A 13,571-nucleotide genomic window follows, 5' to 3' on the forward strand; every position below is an offset into this window, starting at 1 on the left:
TTCATATTTGATGGAAGTCTGCCCTTTTCTTTAATTTCCAACAACGTTCTGTAGAAAACTGGTGCTAGAATCGACCAGAATTCTTTGTAGAATTCTGCAGGAAAGCCATCTGGACCTGGAGCCTTATTATTGGGCATACTTATCAGAGCTTCCTGGAGTTCACCTGGTGTCAGTGGTGAATCCAGTGCCATTGCTTGAGTGTCCAATAATTTTTAAGAGTTATGTTGTCCAAAAACTGATCAATTTCTTTTTTAGATGGGTTTATTTGTGGTGAATACAACGTTTTATAGAAATCCCTGAAAATGTTGTTTATTTGTATCGGATCATATATTGTGTTCCCAGATGAATCTTGAACAGCACATATAGTTGTTTTTTCTTTATTTATTTTTAGCTGGTTTGCTAGAAATTGACCGGATTTATTACCATGTTCATAATTTTGTCATATACACCATATACATCTTCAAGTTCACAGAACATAGGCCTAATTCAACAGGCAAAATAGAAAAAATCTCCAATCATCCTTTTGGGTAAGGTAGATTAGTGCAAAAAAATATGAACAACAGTGAAAAGTATTGTTTAAATCACATTCAACCATAGAACAAGCTCTAAACACACGGTCCTCTGGTCTACTCATCCTTCAGCCAGTTGCTGAGACAAACCAACTTGTCCACGTTCTCTGAGTGCAGAGCAGACCTCTTCTTGTTCACAATGTGCCCTGCTACAGAGAACAGCCTCTCACAGGGCACTGTGGAGGCAGGAGTGGCCAGGTATCTGCGAGCAAGGCGGGCCAGCTGGCTGTGGGCTCCTGCATGAGCTGCCCACCACTGTAAGGGACAGTCCTCTAAGGCAGTGCAGGGCTCTGCTCTGTAGCGCTGTATGGCTCTGTCCTGCTGTACCTCCTCCTCTGACTCAGAGTCAGAGTCCATCTGCAGCAGGCTCAGCCTCTTCTTGGCTGGACCTTCTTCTGCAGTGTGTGATCTTCTAGGAGAGTCTTCATGCAGCATGCCTGCCAGTGTGGTCCACACTGCTTCTCTGTCAGTCTTGGGCACACTGCGTAGGTCTTTAAAACGTGGGTCCAGTGCAGTTGCGATCTGGAGCCATGCATAGTTGGTATGTTCCTGGCGGGAAGCAAGGTCTTCCTTAAACTTCTCTTTAAACCTCACCACATATGCAGGGTCCTCATCAGTTACTTCCATGACACGGCGCAGGTGGCAGAAGGCTGGTAGAACTACAGAGCAGGAGACGTAGGCCTCTCCTCCCAGCAGTTCAGTCACATATCTGCAGTGGAATACACACACACACACACACACACACACACACACACACACACACACACACACACAGATAAGACAGCAAATTAAAAAAAGCTTTTTAATACTAGGTAATATTAATAAAATATTTGATTTCATTTATTTTTTAAATAAGACATTTTCATAATAACAAAACTGATTTAAGATGTATGTTTGATACATTTAATCTAAACCTACAATTATGGTCACAATGACAGGCTCACCTGCAGGGCTCTAGAAGTGTCTCCAGTCTCTGGAGTTTGTCCCACTCTGGAGGCGTCAGGAGGACAAGTTTATGCTTTTGTTTATCCAGAGTCGCGGTTACTGCAGTTTGGTTGCGGATCAAGCGCTTCACCATCTCCAGCGTGGAGTTCCAGCGCGTAGGCACGTCCTGGGCCAACGGCTCCTGCTTGCGCCCCAGTGACACCTGCTCTGCGTTCAGCTCTGCTGTGTTTGCTGGGCTGTGCTTAAAATGTCCAACAATTTTGCGGCATTTGGCCAGCGCAGTGACAAAGCCACTGTCTGCGAGACTCACTGTGATGCATCTCTGTAGAATGTGCGCGGTACACGGCATGTGATTGAATGGCATGATGCGAGCCGCGGCGATCATATTGCGCGCACTGTCCGTGCCTACTGTTGTCACCTTCTCCTCAATTCTCCACCTGCGAGCAACAGTCTGGAACTGCTCTGCACAAGCCTCCGCAAAGTGCCGCTCTTCCGTTTTCATTATAGTCAGCGCAAAGGATGTCAGACCCCAGGCTTCAGTGATTAAATGCGCAGTAACTCCCAGGTAATTGTCATTACTCAATGATGTCCAGTGGTCTCCTGTCAGAGCCACGCATTCTGTGTGAACTAAAGCCTCTTCTTTTTTCTTTTTCTCCGTTTCATACAGTTCGTGGATTCGAATTGTTATTGTGCTTCTCGCTGGGGGCTTGTAGGACGCGTCCTGAGATGCAACCTTTAAAACATCCGCAAAGCCCTTGTCCTCCACAATGCTTAGCGGTCTACAGTCCTTTGCTATCCATTTGGCTATATTGTCGGTCAGTTTGTCCAAAGAAGACTTACCGAGTGGCCTGCGTTCACTAAGAGTGGTCTGACGCAGGCCGGGTGAAGCTGCTGCCCCGACAAACGCGTGTTTGGCATTAAGGTGGTATTTTAAGGTCGAATTTGAATGGTGAAATTGAAACTCTTTACTACAGTGAGTGCAAATTACAACGCGTTTGTTTATTGTCCCATCTATGTTCTTCTTGTATTTAAATTCCCCATCCAGAAGGCCATCCTGTTCCTGCTTCTCCATTTTCAGTGGCGCGGTAAACAAATCAAGTGGAATTATGGGACTTATCTGCGTGTTGCGCTAAATAGTTAAATATTCTAACGTAATTAATTCCAAAATTTAATTATCGCAATTAACGCGTTAATTTCGACAGCTATAGTAGAAAGATTTTGCGAACCACAATAAGAAGATGGTGAGGGGCATCAGATGCTTATCCTTTGGTGGCCCATTCATTTCATGGGATCTGGCAATTGCCGGGTCACTGGATTGCATAAGCTTCTAACCCTCTGAAGTCTGAATCGTTATATATGGCACCCTTAGGCTAAGCCCATATTTTGGAGAAAACAAGGCATGCCAGTTAGGAGCACTACTTTACTTTGTACCCTGATTGCCTACAGTTGGGTAAGCATTTCCAGAAAAACAAAAATGATAAATTCTGATTGCCTAACATTAGAGTTAGGGTCATCACTGATGATGACTTAAACCTCAGAGGCTTATAATGCCACATGTTTACTTGTAATTGATACTTGCAAGCTTTAAATACCTTTATATCGTTTTTTTAATGTTATGTGCACAATTATTAGATCTTAGTGTAGACAAAATGCATGTGACATATAGCTCAATATTGTGCCTGATGGTGGCTTGGGAGTCAACTGATGGGAAATGGTGCTAACTCTCTACTAAGTCACGATACACAGGGGAAACAGGTCTTACGTTTCAGAATGGACTGCAAACAACATTCATAGCAAAAGAGGCTCTAGTCAGTTGTCTTGTTTAGAGAACACTATAGTGGGGCTGTGAGTCTTAAGCCAGGGGCGTTCCAGAACAAGCGGCGTGCACATCATATCAAAAATGTAAAGGTAGATATTTTAACTGTGATTTCCAGAGAGCAGAAGAGACTGGTGGGGGGTAATATGGGCAAGATTGTTGCCACTTAGAGTGGAGACCTGGAGTGGGCCTTCTAACAGAATGTCAAGTTGTTTAGTTAGTTTTTTTATGTCCAAAAAACTTTGTTCCTCCCTGGAATAATTTAAAGTTTGGTGAGACACGGAATCATTTTCACATCAAATCTTGGCTGAAACCATTAAATGAAATAAGAAGGTCTTTTGGTCACTGGGGGCAGGATTCAATGAAATGTTCTTTCTCGCCACAGTATAAACACGTCCCAGTCACAGTTCTTCTGCTACTGTCCTCCAGAGATAGGTGAGACCTTAGAATTGCATCGGTTCAGCACCTAATTCATCATACTCGCTCTCTTTCCATGTTCAGTGAAAGTGGAAACTATCCACAAAGAAGCCTCACAGGAACTATAAGCTTAAGTGAGGCAGTCCTTATGAATGTGGTTGTCCATCCCAGTACCCATAGAATCAAGTGAGTGAAGGTAATCAGGCAATACTTGAGCAGCTAATTCACTCCTCGTGTAATTATTTAATCAATGAGAAAAAGCCCAATGGGAAGCTTTGTCCTCCCAACTACTGTCCTCAGCCAAAATCCAAACAAATCAATGGAGTAACCCTCCACACTTCTTCCTGTCACAGACTAAATATTCTGGGAGCAGCAGCATCTGAACTTCAACCTTTATCAAATACACATTGAAATTTAATAATGAACTCAGGCAGTAAGAAATGCTAATGAAGCTCTTGCTTATACTAAGTCCATTTGAGTGTTCTGCCCCTTAATATATGAATAATAAATAACGTCGACAGAAGACGTCTCGTGTAGAGGTGAGATGACAGAGGACTCACTCATGTTCTCCCAGCAGAGCTCCATGAAAGGTAATGGCTCTCTGGATTAGGTACATGTCCGTCAAGTCCATAATCACCAGACCTGAACTCACACTCAGCACAGAAGTATCAAAGTTGAACAGGTTTAATGCAGACAGCAGAATGTTTGACTCAGACAATAACAACAGAGGGGAGCAGGTGGGAGGGCTGGCTGGGTTTTAGCTGAAGCTTGATCCATAGGAAGTCCAAAGGTACGCACGCGCACACACTTCACAATGACAGTGGGTTTGGCACAGAAAAGAAGTTTCTGTGCCAAACATGGAGCCGAACTCCACCCTACAGTAGACTCAGTGGTCTGGTAACAACTGAAAAATCTCGTCAGCCTTAAGAAGGCAGCAGGTGATGACCGCTTGCAAAACCAGTGAGTTAATCAGCAAACCATTTTCAGGTATGCTCGCCAGGAGGGCTGAAAGGCACAGAGGTGCACCCAACTCTGAAACCAAGTAACAGAGTAAAACTTACTCACACTGACTGGAGAAAGAGGGAGCACAAGCAGGATCGACAGACAGAAAAGGTCAGCACAGGTGGATGATAACTGACTTTGGTAGCTCCTATTATCACCTGTAGCTCAGTAGGTGGAGTAGGTCATCCACGAATCAGAGGGTTGGTGGTTTGATTCCTGGCTGTATGCCAGAGTATTCTTGGGAAAATAGCAAAGTCCCACGTTGCTCTCTGATGTGAATATCAGAGTGTGACTGTTTGGTCAAATGAGGCATGTTGTATAAAAGCGCTTTGAGTGATTTACCAGTTACAACCCTCACACATGGTTATAAGCTTTGAGAATTCACTGAAAGTTATTTTGTGTGGTTTGGGCTCACCATTCATGGGGGCTTCACACTAGAACCCCTGATCCTTTGCAAGAGCCAGTTCAGATGATTCAGATGTCTGATAAGGATGCCCCTCCATCCCCACCTCCAGATCCCAAAGTAGATCCAGAATACTCTGGGGGGATTATTTTCCAGGTACTAGACCCTGACATAACATTTCATTGTCAAATGCCACTGTTCTGACTTTCTCATCAGCCTACTGCAGTGTGCTGGTGGTGTTAAACTAAAATAGAAATGGTAGTAAACATTATACAGACCCTATGACTACTACACGCTGCCATTATGAGCATGTTATCATGCCCACATACAATATAGCTGCTTTTGATTGTTATAAACTTCAAAAGCATAAAGGCTGTCACACTGTACTTATAGTAGATTATAGTATCTTGATTACAAGGCATATGAAAAACCTAAAAGCAGCAATGCAACATTCCTTTTCTCAGATTTTACTCAGAACTCTTTTCCTTGAGTGGTGCTTCTTATAAAATGCTACTTACAACTGTAATCTATTAAACGTCGCACAGCACTTTAAAAAAAAGTAATCTATTACTTTATCTGTTCAAAGTAGGGCTGTCAACGTTAATGCATTAAAGTGGATTAATCCATCATCACGATTAATTCGATTAAAATCGAATTAATTTGAGTCATTCTGCAGAAGCGCAGAATGACTCAAAGTCCCTGAATTGTCTCTGTCAGCACATCTCGGGCAGTTTGTCCAAAGCTTGTCCATTCTGCGCTTCAGATTTGTTAAATGCATTAAAAATTTTAATCATGATGAGGCGTTAACGCGTTAACGTTGACAGCCCTAGTTCAAACTAATTTTTTAACGCTACTCATTACTTGTAGTATTATCCAGCAACACACATATCTGTACTACAGTTTAATCCAGGGAATTCCCAGAAGGACCAGTCAAGACCTTTTCCCAATTCCCAGAAAATGTAATGACAGGAAACAGGAAAAAAACCAACTTGGGTGCAACACATTCCAAAAATGTCTATTAATGAATACAAATCCTTGTGGCTAATTAGTGGAAACATTCTCCAACTTCCTAGAATGATCTTGAGGAACTATGTTTATATGGTAATGCCTCATTCAGCGCATCAGGCTGCCTGCATAATTACTGCAGTTAGCCTCATACAGGTAGCTAGGACAGGCTACAGGTAGCTAGGACAGGCTACAGGTAGCTAGGACAGGCTACAGGTAGCTAGTACAGACTACAGGTAGCTAGGACAGGTTACAGGTAGCTAGCAGCCTATTTTGTCAATCAAGCTAACACAATGTCTGTTACCAGCTTTGGCTTGCAACACGGAGGACGGTGGTGCTAAATGCAGATTGTGTGACCAGGTAAGAAGATCTTCAGGAGTGTCAACAAGCAGACTGTGTGATATTTAGAGTCAACATTTCTGAGGAAAGGGCCATAGCATGGCGGGGCGTGGCCTGCGGTGCCGTGCAGGGAAGGCGGACGCACCTGCACGGCATCTGCAATCACGCCCCGCCGACTTAAATATTGTAATGGGTGCTGTGTTTGTGGTGGTTGTGATAATGTTGAGCGGGCAGCGGAAGAGCTCTGTGAGCATTGTGAACAGCAACCGTGTGAATCAATAAAGTATGCTGCAAAGCATGAACTTGCACCCGGGTCTGCCGTGGTCATTTACACAAAGGCTATAATTTATTGCTTTGTTATTACAGTAGATTGAATACTTTGTGTTCACAGCCTCACACCAGCAGAGAGGCGGGATGTGAAAGTAGCTCATATTTTACTAATACTATTGAACATAAATTCTGAGTTTTTTGGCCTTAATCATGACCTGAATAATTGACATGTCATGTTGTGAACACATGTCTAGATACATCTCCTTGTTGTATTTAGTGCTGCTTTAAAAGCCTAAGGCTAACCTGAAGTTTTTATTAGAAAAAAACATGTTTATTTGCTGGTATTCCTACAAAAACTGGCTTCAGTTCCTGGAATTAAAATGGGCTGATTTCAGGAAAAATATTTAACACTTCTTCTTTTGTCTGCTCCTTTTTCATTTCAAAGCTGCTCAAACTGTGTTGTCCCTCTGAAATATTAATTTCTAATCTTGTTTATCTCCCAATGAAAACCTCCCAATGAAAACCTTAAAATGTTCAACTCTGCCACCACCAGCTCCTCCTCCTGTGTTTTTGTCAGTGCAACCATCTCCAAACTATATATCATAGCAGGTCTTGCTGCCATCTTGTAAAGCTTCCCTTTCACAAATCACCCCTGACACTCCTCTCCACCCACTCTACCCTGCCTGCACTCGCTTCTTCACCTCTCTTGTGGAGTGTACATTGATTCGGGTGGTTCATCCCATGTATTTAAAGTCATCTTACCTCCAATACCTCTGCTGTTTGCAGCTTTACTGGTACACCTGTCTCCCACACATTCACGCAGATGTATTCTGGCTTGCTTCTACTGAGTTTTGTCCCTTTTCTCTCCAGAGCCCAGCTGCACCTGTCCGGGCTCTCTTTCACCTGTGATCTCTCACTACAGCTCACAGTGTCATCTGCAAACGTCAAAGTCCACAGAGACGTCATGAGTCAACCTATCCATTCACCACTGCAAACATGAAGTGTATCAGAGCTGATCTCTGATGTAATCCCACCCCCACCTTTGACTAATGTGTCACTTCTACTTCAGCAACTCGTTCCCATATCTTCATGTTGTGGCTCATCAGCTTTATCTCTGTAGTTACTCAGCTCTACACATCAACCTTGTTGTTGGAAATTGGTATAATACACTTTTTCGCCTTTTTCAGGCATCCTGTCACTCCTCAAGATTATGTTAAACAATCTGGTTAAAAAGGATATCTCCTACCTGTACTAGTATGTCATCTGAACCAACCCTTTCCACTCTAAATCCTCTTCTTAGCTTCTCTCACTTCCACTAACTATCCTCCATCCATCCTCCTCTCACTCTCATTTTCTAAATTCATTGGCTCCTCAATCTACTTCTTCCATCTTCTCAACACACTGTCTTCACTAGTTAGTACAGAGGTTCCCAAAGGGGGGGAGGGGGGGATGAAAAGGAAAAAAAAAAACCCAGAATGCTTGGACACTGCTAGCATAATGGACAGCTTTTTGACAGGGCTCCCACACAAACGCAGAGCAGGAGATGAAGCATCGCTGAATATGTTTCCAAACCAAAGACTAGAAAATATGATGAAGCATATCTTTCCTTTGGCTTCACCTGCACAAGTGCCAAGGTGGGTCTCTGTGACAGAATTTGTTTTCCCTGCGTCGGGAGCAGCGCTGGGCTCTCAAATCACAGACAAACAGTATCCCACATTTTTTATTTTTAGTTCACAAACACTTGTTGTAGTGACTAACTACTCCTGACATTTTGGAGATGTTTGCTCTTTATACAGTAAAGTTACATTGGGATACAAATAACATCAGGCTGATCCTGCCATAATTTGTTCCCCCTGTCCAAACCACTTACAAACAGTATCCCACAGTTGTTTATGTTTTTAAACCCATTTTTGAAAAATGTATTGATAGCAATGTTGAATATTATTACACAGGAAAAAAACAACTACACGTAAAATAATTACACCATGCGCACAGAAAAAAGGCACATACCTTTGACGTTGCGTGACAAACTCTGTATTACTCGTCCACACGTAAACGGCGTTTAAAATCACTGAAAAACTATGTTTTTGCCTTTACATGTGTACGAAAGACCCAAACGCATAGAAACAGCAGCGTTTTCAAAAATACCCGTGTAGGTGTGGACGTAGCGTAAAAGAATCAGTAGTTTATTTCATTGCTACCTGTAATTTATTGCAGTTTACTTTTATTTGTTTAATTGTTTACGAAATCTTTGAGGTGTGAAATAAACCACAGTGGAGTTTGAATATAAAATATGGGTGTGTGTGGCTGGAGGATGTGTTTGTGCGGGGGGGGGGGTGAAGATTTTTCTTGTAAAACTAAGTGGGGCCTAACAAAAAAAGTTTGGGAAACACTGAGTTAGTACATCAATGTCTTCTTTCTTATGTCCAGAGAATAAAACAAGAAAAATATTAGTCATCAGTATTAACAAACCCTAATAGGACTGATTAGGTTATACCACAAAGTTGATACCAAACTCACATAGAGCACTTCACTAAAAAGGTGGTTCTTCTACCAAATATATGACACTGATACCATCCATCCATCTTCTTCCGCTTTATCCGGGGCTGGATCGCGGGGGCAGCAGCCTAAGCAGAGAAGCCCAGACCTCCCTCTCCCCAGCCACCTCCTCCATCTTATCCGAGGGAACACCAAGGTGTTCCCAGGCCAGCCGAGAGATATAATCTTACCAGCGTGTCCTGGGTCTGCCCCGGGGCCTCCTCCAGGTGGGACATGCCTGGAACACCTCACCCAGGAGGCGCCCAGGAGGCATCCTTGTCAGATGCCCGAACCACCTCAGCTGGCTCCTTTCGATGTGGAGGAGCAGCGGCTCTACTCTGAGCCCCTCCCAGATGGCTGAACTTCTCAACCTATCTCTAAGGGAGGGGCCAGCCACCCTTCGGAGGAAGCTCATTTCCGCCGCTTGTATCCGCGATCTCGTTCTTTCGGTCACTACCCACAGCTTGTGGCCATAGGTGAGGGTAGGGACGTAGATCGACCGGTAAATTGAGAGCTTCGCTTTTACACTCAGCTCTCTCTTCACCACGACGGACCGGTGCAGCGTCCACATCACTGCGGCCGCAACACCAATCCGTCTGTCGATCTCCTGCTCCCTTCTCCCATCACTCGCAAACAAGACCCCGAGATTCTTGAACTCCTCCACTTGCGGCAGGAACTCATACTTTTTAAAAATTAAGCTATAGTAAGAAATTGAGAAAGTAAACAGTAGCTCCTCGAAGGACAATCCTACTAACTATTTTCGTATAAAATAACATTGTTACATGACAATGCAATCTGAATTCTATTTCAGAAGAATGTACTCCGTTTGAATCTTTTATGTAGGACAAAAGCAGTGAAAGTTCAATTTAAAAATGAACCAAAGGATCACAACTCAGTAATCACAATCATTTCTAATGTGAGATCCACTGGGTTTTTCAGGGTAGTGTTTAGTGTCTATGTGGATTTACACAATTCAACCAGATGTACCAGTCCAACACAGTGCTTCGCATTTGAATAACACAAAGTTAGCATAGCTTGGTTTGGTTTGCAGGATGTTTGCTTTGTACGTTGTTACTTCCCACCTCTGATCAGTGACAAGTTGGTGCTGTGTTCACGCTGATGGATTGTTGTTTCTGGTCTGAGCAGTTTTCATTCTTTATCCTTCATGGAATTAATCAGAAGTAATTTTAATTCTTGAAAGGTTTTAGGTCACCATACATTTTCTCTTTCCACATAAACTCAGTTTAAATGTCAGTATTGGTTGATTAGTAACTGCTATGTTGTTATTTAGAACAGTAGTGCAGGATGGTGACCATTTAACACATATTATATTGCTGTGGAGTTGCACCTGACACTGACTGTAACTAAAAGTACACCCAAACATTTTTAGTTCTCGGTAATGAAAATATTTCCATTTTTACTCACGCGATTAAAAAAAAAAAAAGAACTTATCAGAATTTTTGACTTTCACTCCATCCCCTTGTATGTGTATCTGTGCTCATAAGACACAGCAATTAACAAGAATGTTACATGTGTGTTAAGGAGCTGGAGCACTTTTGTCACCATGCATGTGTCTGTGGGCTGATGATTGATGATGAGCATAGTGATAAAAGTAGTAATCACCCTGCCAGGGAACTGAAGGCACAGTGGCTGCTGTTTCTAAAAAGTGGTGCATTTTCATGTGTGTGGGTTCGCAAACAGATGACATTTGTGTGTATGTCTCATCAACACCCCCTCGCCCAACTGTCTGTCCATCAAGATGTTCCGTGGCACAAGTTTGTGCATGTGTGTGTATGGCCTTTGGATGGGCGCTTGTCGCCTGCTACTACAGTGTAGTGAGTGCGTGCGCGGCTTGCGTAAATGAGCTACCGAGCATGTGTGACATCTTAAATTAGACAACGTTCCTGGCCGCAAAACCATTCAACCCTGCCAAACACAACGCGGACAGCACCATTCATGTGTGGCAGACTATGATGATGAGACACACACAGTCTCTGTCTCTTTCTCTCTCTCTCACACACGCACACAAGCGGACATGGTGACTCATACATCTTAATTAGAAGCTAAGCAGCATCGTGTTAGTATTAGCGAGGAGAGGCGAGCCTGTCACTGGAGGCAAATGAGAAGGGCCACGGTTATATGCACAGTCACATTAATGCATATGAAGTAAATGCATGGCCTAAAGTCCAATTAGTTTACTACCTGTGCATTTGGCAGATTGTGTATGTGTGTGTCTATCTAGGACAACACACATATTGTACATAAATATCAGGTACACACACACTAGTATAAACTTTTGGAAAAAAATTAAATAGCAGTAGCAAAGAAGGGTAAAAGAAAAAGCTGGCTGCTGTTAGTGTATGTTTGTGTGTGAGCGTGGCCTCGACTTTGTAAAGCCAGCGCTCCTAACACGATCTGAAAACCCTACCAAGACCCTGTTGTTTGGCTTGATAGTGTCACCGGTCAGTGGCATTTGTCAGAGTTCAGGAAACACACAAATGCGTGTACATCCACGCTCACTCACACACACGCACAGACAGTGGCATTTGGCCAGAGTCGTGTTGTGGTTTCTGGGAGCAGTGGCGGTGATGGTAGGGGAGTTCACTGACGTTCCATGTTGCCACGGGGACGAACTGACCTTAAACAGCTCGTAGCGAGGGACATACGGGGGAGTTTCCAGTGACTGATCAGCTCACCTTAACATCAAATACACCACATAAACACACAAACGCACGTACACACACGTGCACACACACAATCATATACCACATTGTTGAGTGAGGTATAATAATCAACAGCCCCCTATCCAGGTATCTATCACACCTCATTAAAGCCGTCTTCTGTTCTCATATCCTCTTTGCTTATTCTCCATCTGACTCCATTCAGATTTATTCAAACTTGACTCTGTCATAGTTTTTATTCCTCATTTTATCCTTCCCCAACTCCTCCTTGTCTCTGCTTCAGGTTTGGTTTGGCCGTGTTGACATCCATCAGGTGTCCAGTTAACTGGTTTAGGCCTAGGTCTAGGTTCATTTTTACATCTACCCCTTTAATTAATTGACACACCCAAATTGATATCTCATAGTAAAAAAGAGTTATCTTCTGCTTATTGAAAATATGCTTTTTTAGTATCCAGGTAAAACCTGACCCTATAGCTAAGTTATAGGGTTTTTTTTCCCAGTAACCTGTTGGGTGCTAAGGTGTTTAAAGCAGTGCCCAATAAGAAAGTGAAATACTTGTTGAACAATTTAATTGTTCAGTCATGGGGAAAAAGTTCATCACATCATCAAACAGATAAAAATAGACTCTCAGTTTCCAGATTAGGCACTAATGAGTAGAAACGACTGGTGGAACTTGTGTTATTTGAACCTCTGACATCTGCGGTTGTGTTCTCTTTGCTTTCATGGTGTCATCCTGCTGAGATCCAAAGGAGTCGCTAAGACATCCAGGAAAAAAAGTTCTGAGTACCTGTGAGTTTGGCAAAGGATTTTAAATGGTTATAAATTATTTATGATGATTCCATCTACTGTCAAGGAAATCATCTCTTTTGGGTTTTTTTTTGTTTTTTGGAAAAAATACTCAAAAGTTAATTTTTTTTTTTTTACCGGAGTTGAGGCTTTCTCACAACTTTCAGGATTGTGGTTGAGAGAACATTTTTAATTTGAACTTTATTTTTCAACCCTTATAATCCCACACATGGGAAATGTTGTAGTCCTCTGCATTTAACCAGTTCACTCAAAGAAGCAGTGGGGAGCTACCCCTGTCCAAAATACAGGTTGCACCGAGATTTGAACTCAGATTTCTGGATTCAGAGTCCAGAGTGCTAACCATTACACCATGGAACCACCACTTTCAGTCTTGGCGTAGGGATACAATCGTGTATCGCTATTTTATTGACTACATTTGCAAACCAAGCATCCAGGATAGCTCATCTTTTTATTTGGCACTAAGTTTTAGAAAAAAAACAAACGTGGACTTGAGAAAAAAGAAAGTCCATGGTCTTGCTCAGATTTGCTCTTATAGATCTATTGACTTTCATGCTTCTTATCCCCTCCCTATTTGTTTCCTGTCTTTCTTCTCTCTGCCCAACTGGTCGCAGCAGATGGCCCCGCCCCTCCCTGAAGCTGGTTCTGCCGGAGGTTTCTTCCTGTTAAAAGGGAGTTTTTCCTTCTCACTGTCGCCCAAGTGCTTGCTTATATGATTGTGGCGTTTTTCCTCTGTATGTTTAATTGTAGGTTCTACCTTACAATGTAAAGCACCTTGAGGG

At 42.8% G+C, this 13,571-nt stretch overlaps 1 non-coding gene across 1 annotated transcript; it reads right to left on the reverse strand.

Moving 5' to 3' along the window:
• Positions 1-13,077: 13,077 nt before the first annotated feature.
• On the reverse strand, positions 13,078-13,149 carry trnaq-cug (transfer RNA glutamine (anticodon CUG)). The gene has a single exon. It is a non-coding gene; the product is annotated as a tRNA-Gln (tRNA).
• Positions 13,150-13,571: the final 422 nt, after the last annotated feature.

This window comes from Diplotaxodon limnothrissa, linkage group LG5 (assembly GCF_057381915.1).
Source record: "Diplotaxodon limnothrissa isolate DT_005_m linkage group LG5, D_limnothrissa_male_GT1.1, whole genome shotgun sequence".
In the NCBI taxonomy this organism is placed as follows: domain Eukaryota; kingdom Metazoa; phylum Chordata; class Actinopteri; order Cichliformes; family Cichlidae; genus Diplotaxodon; species Diplotaxodon limnothrissa.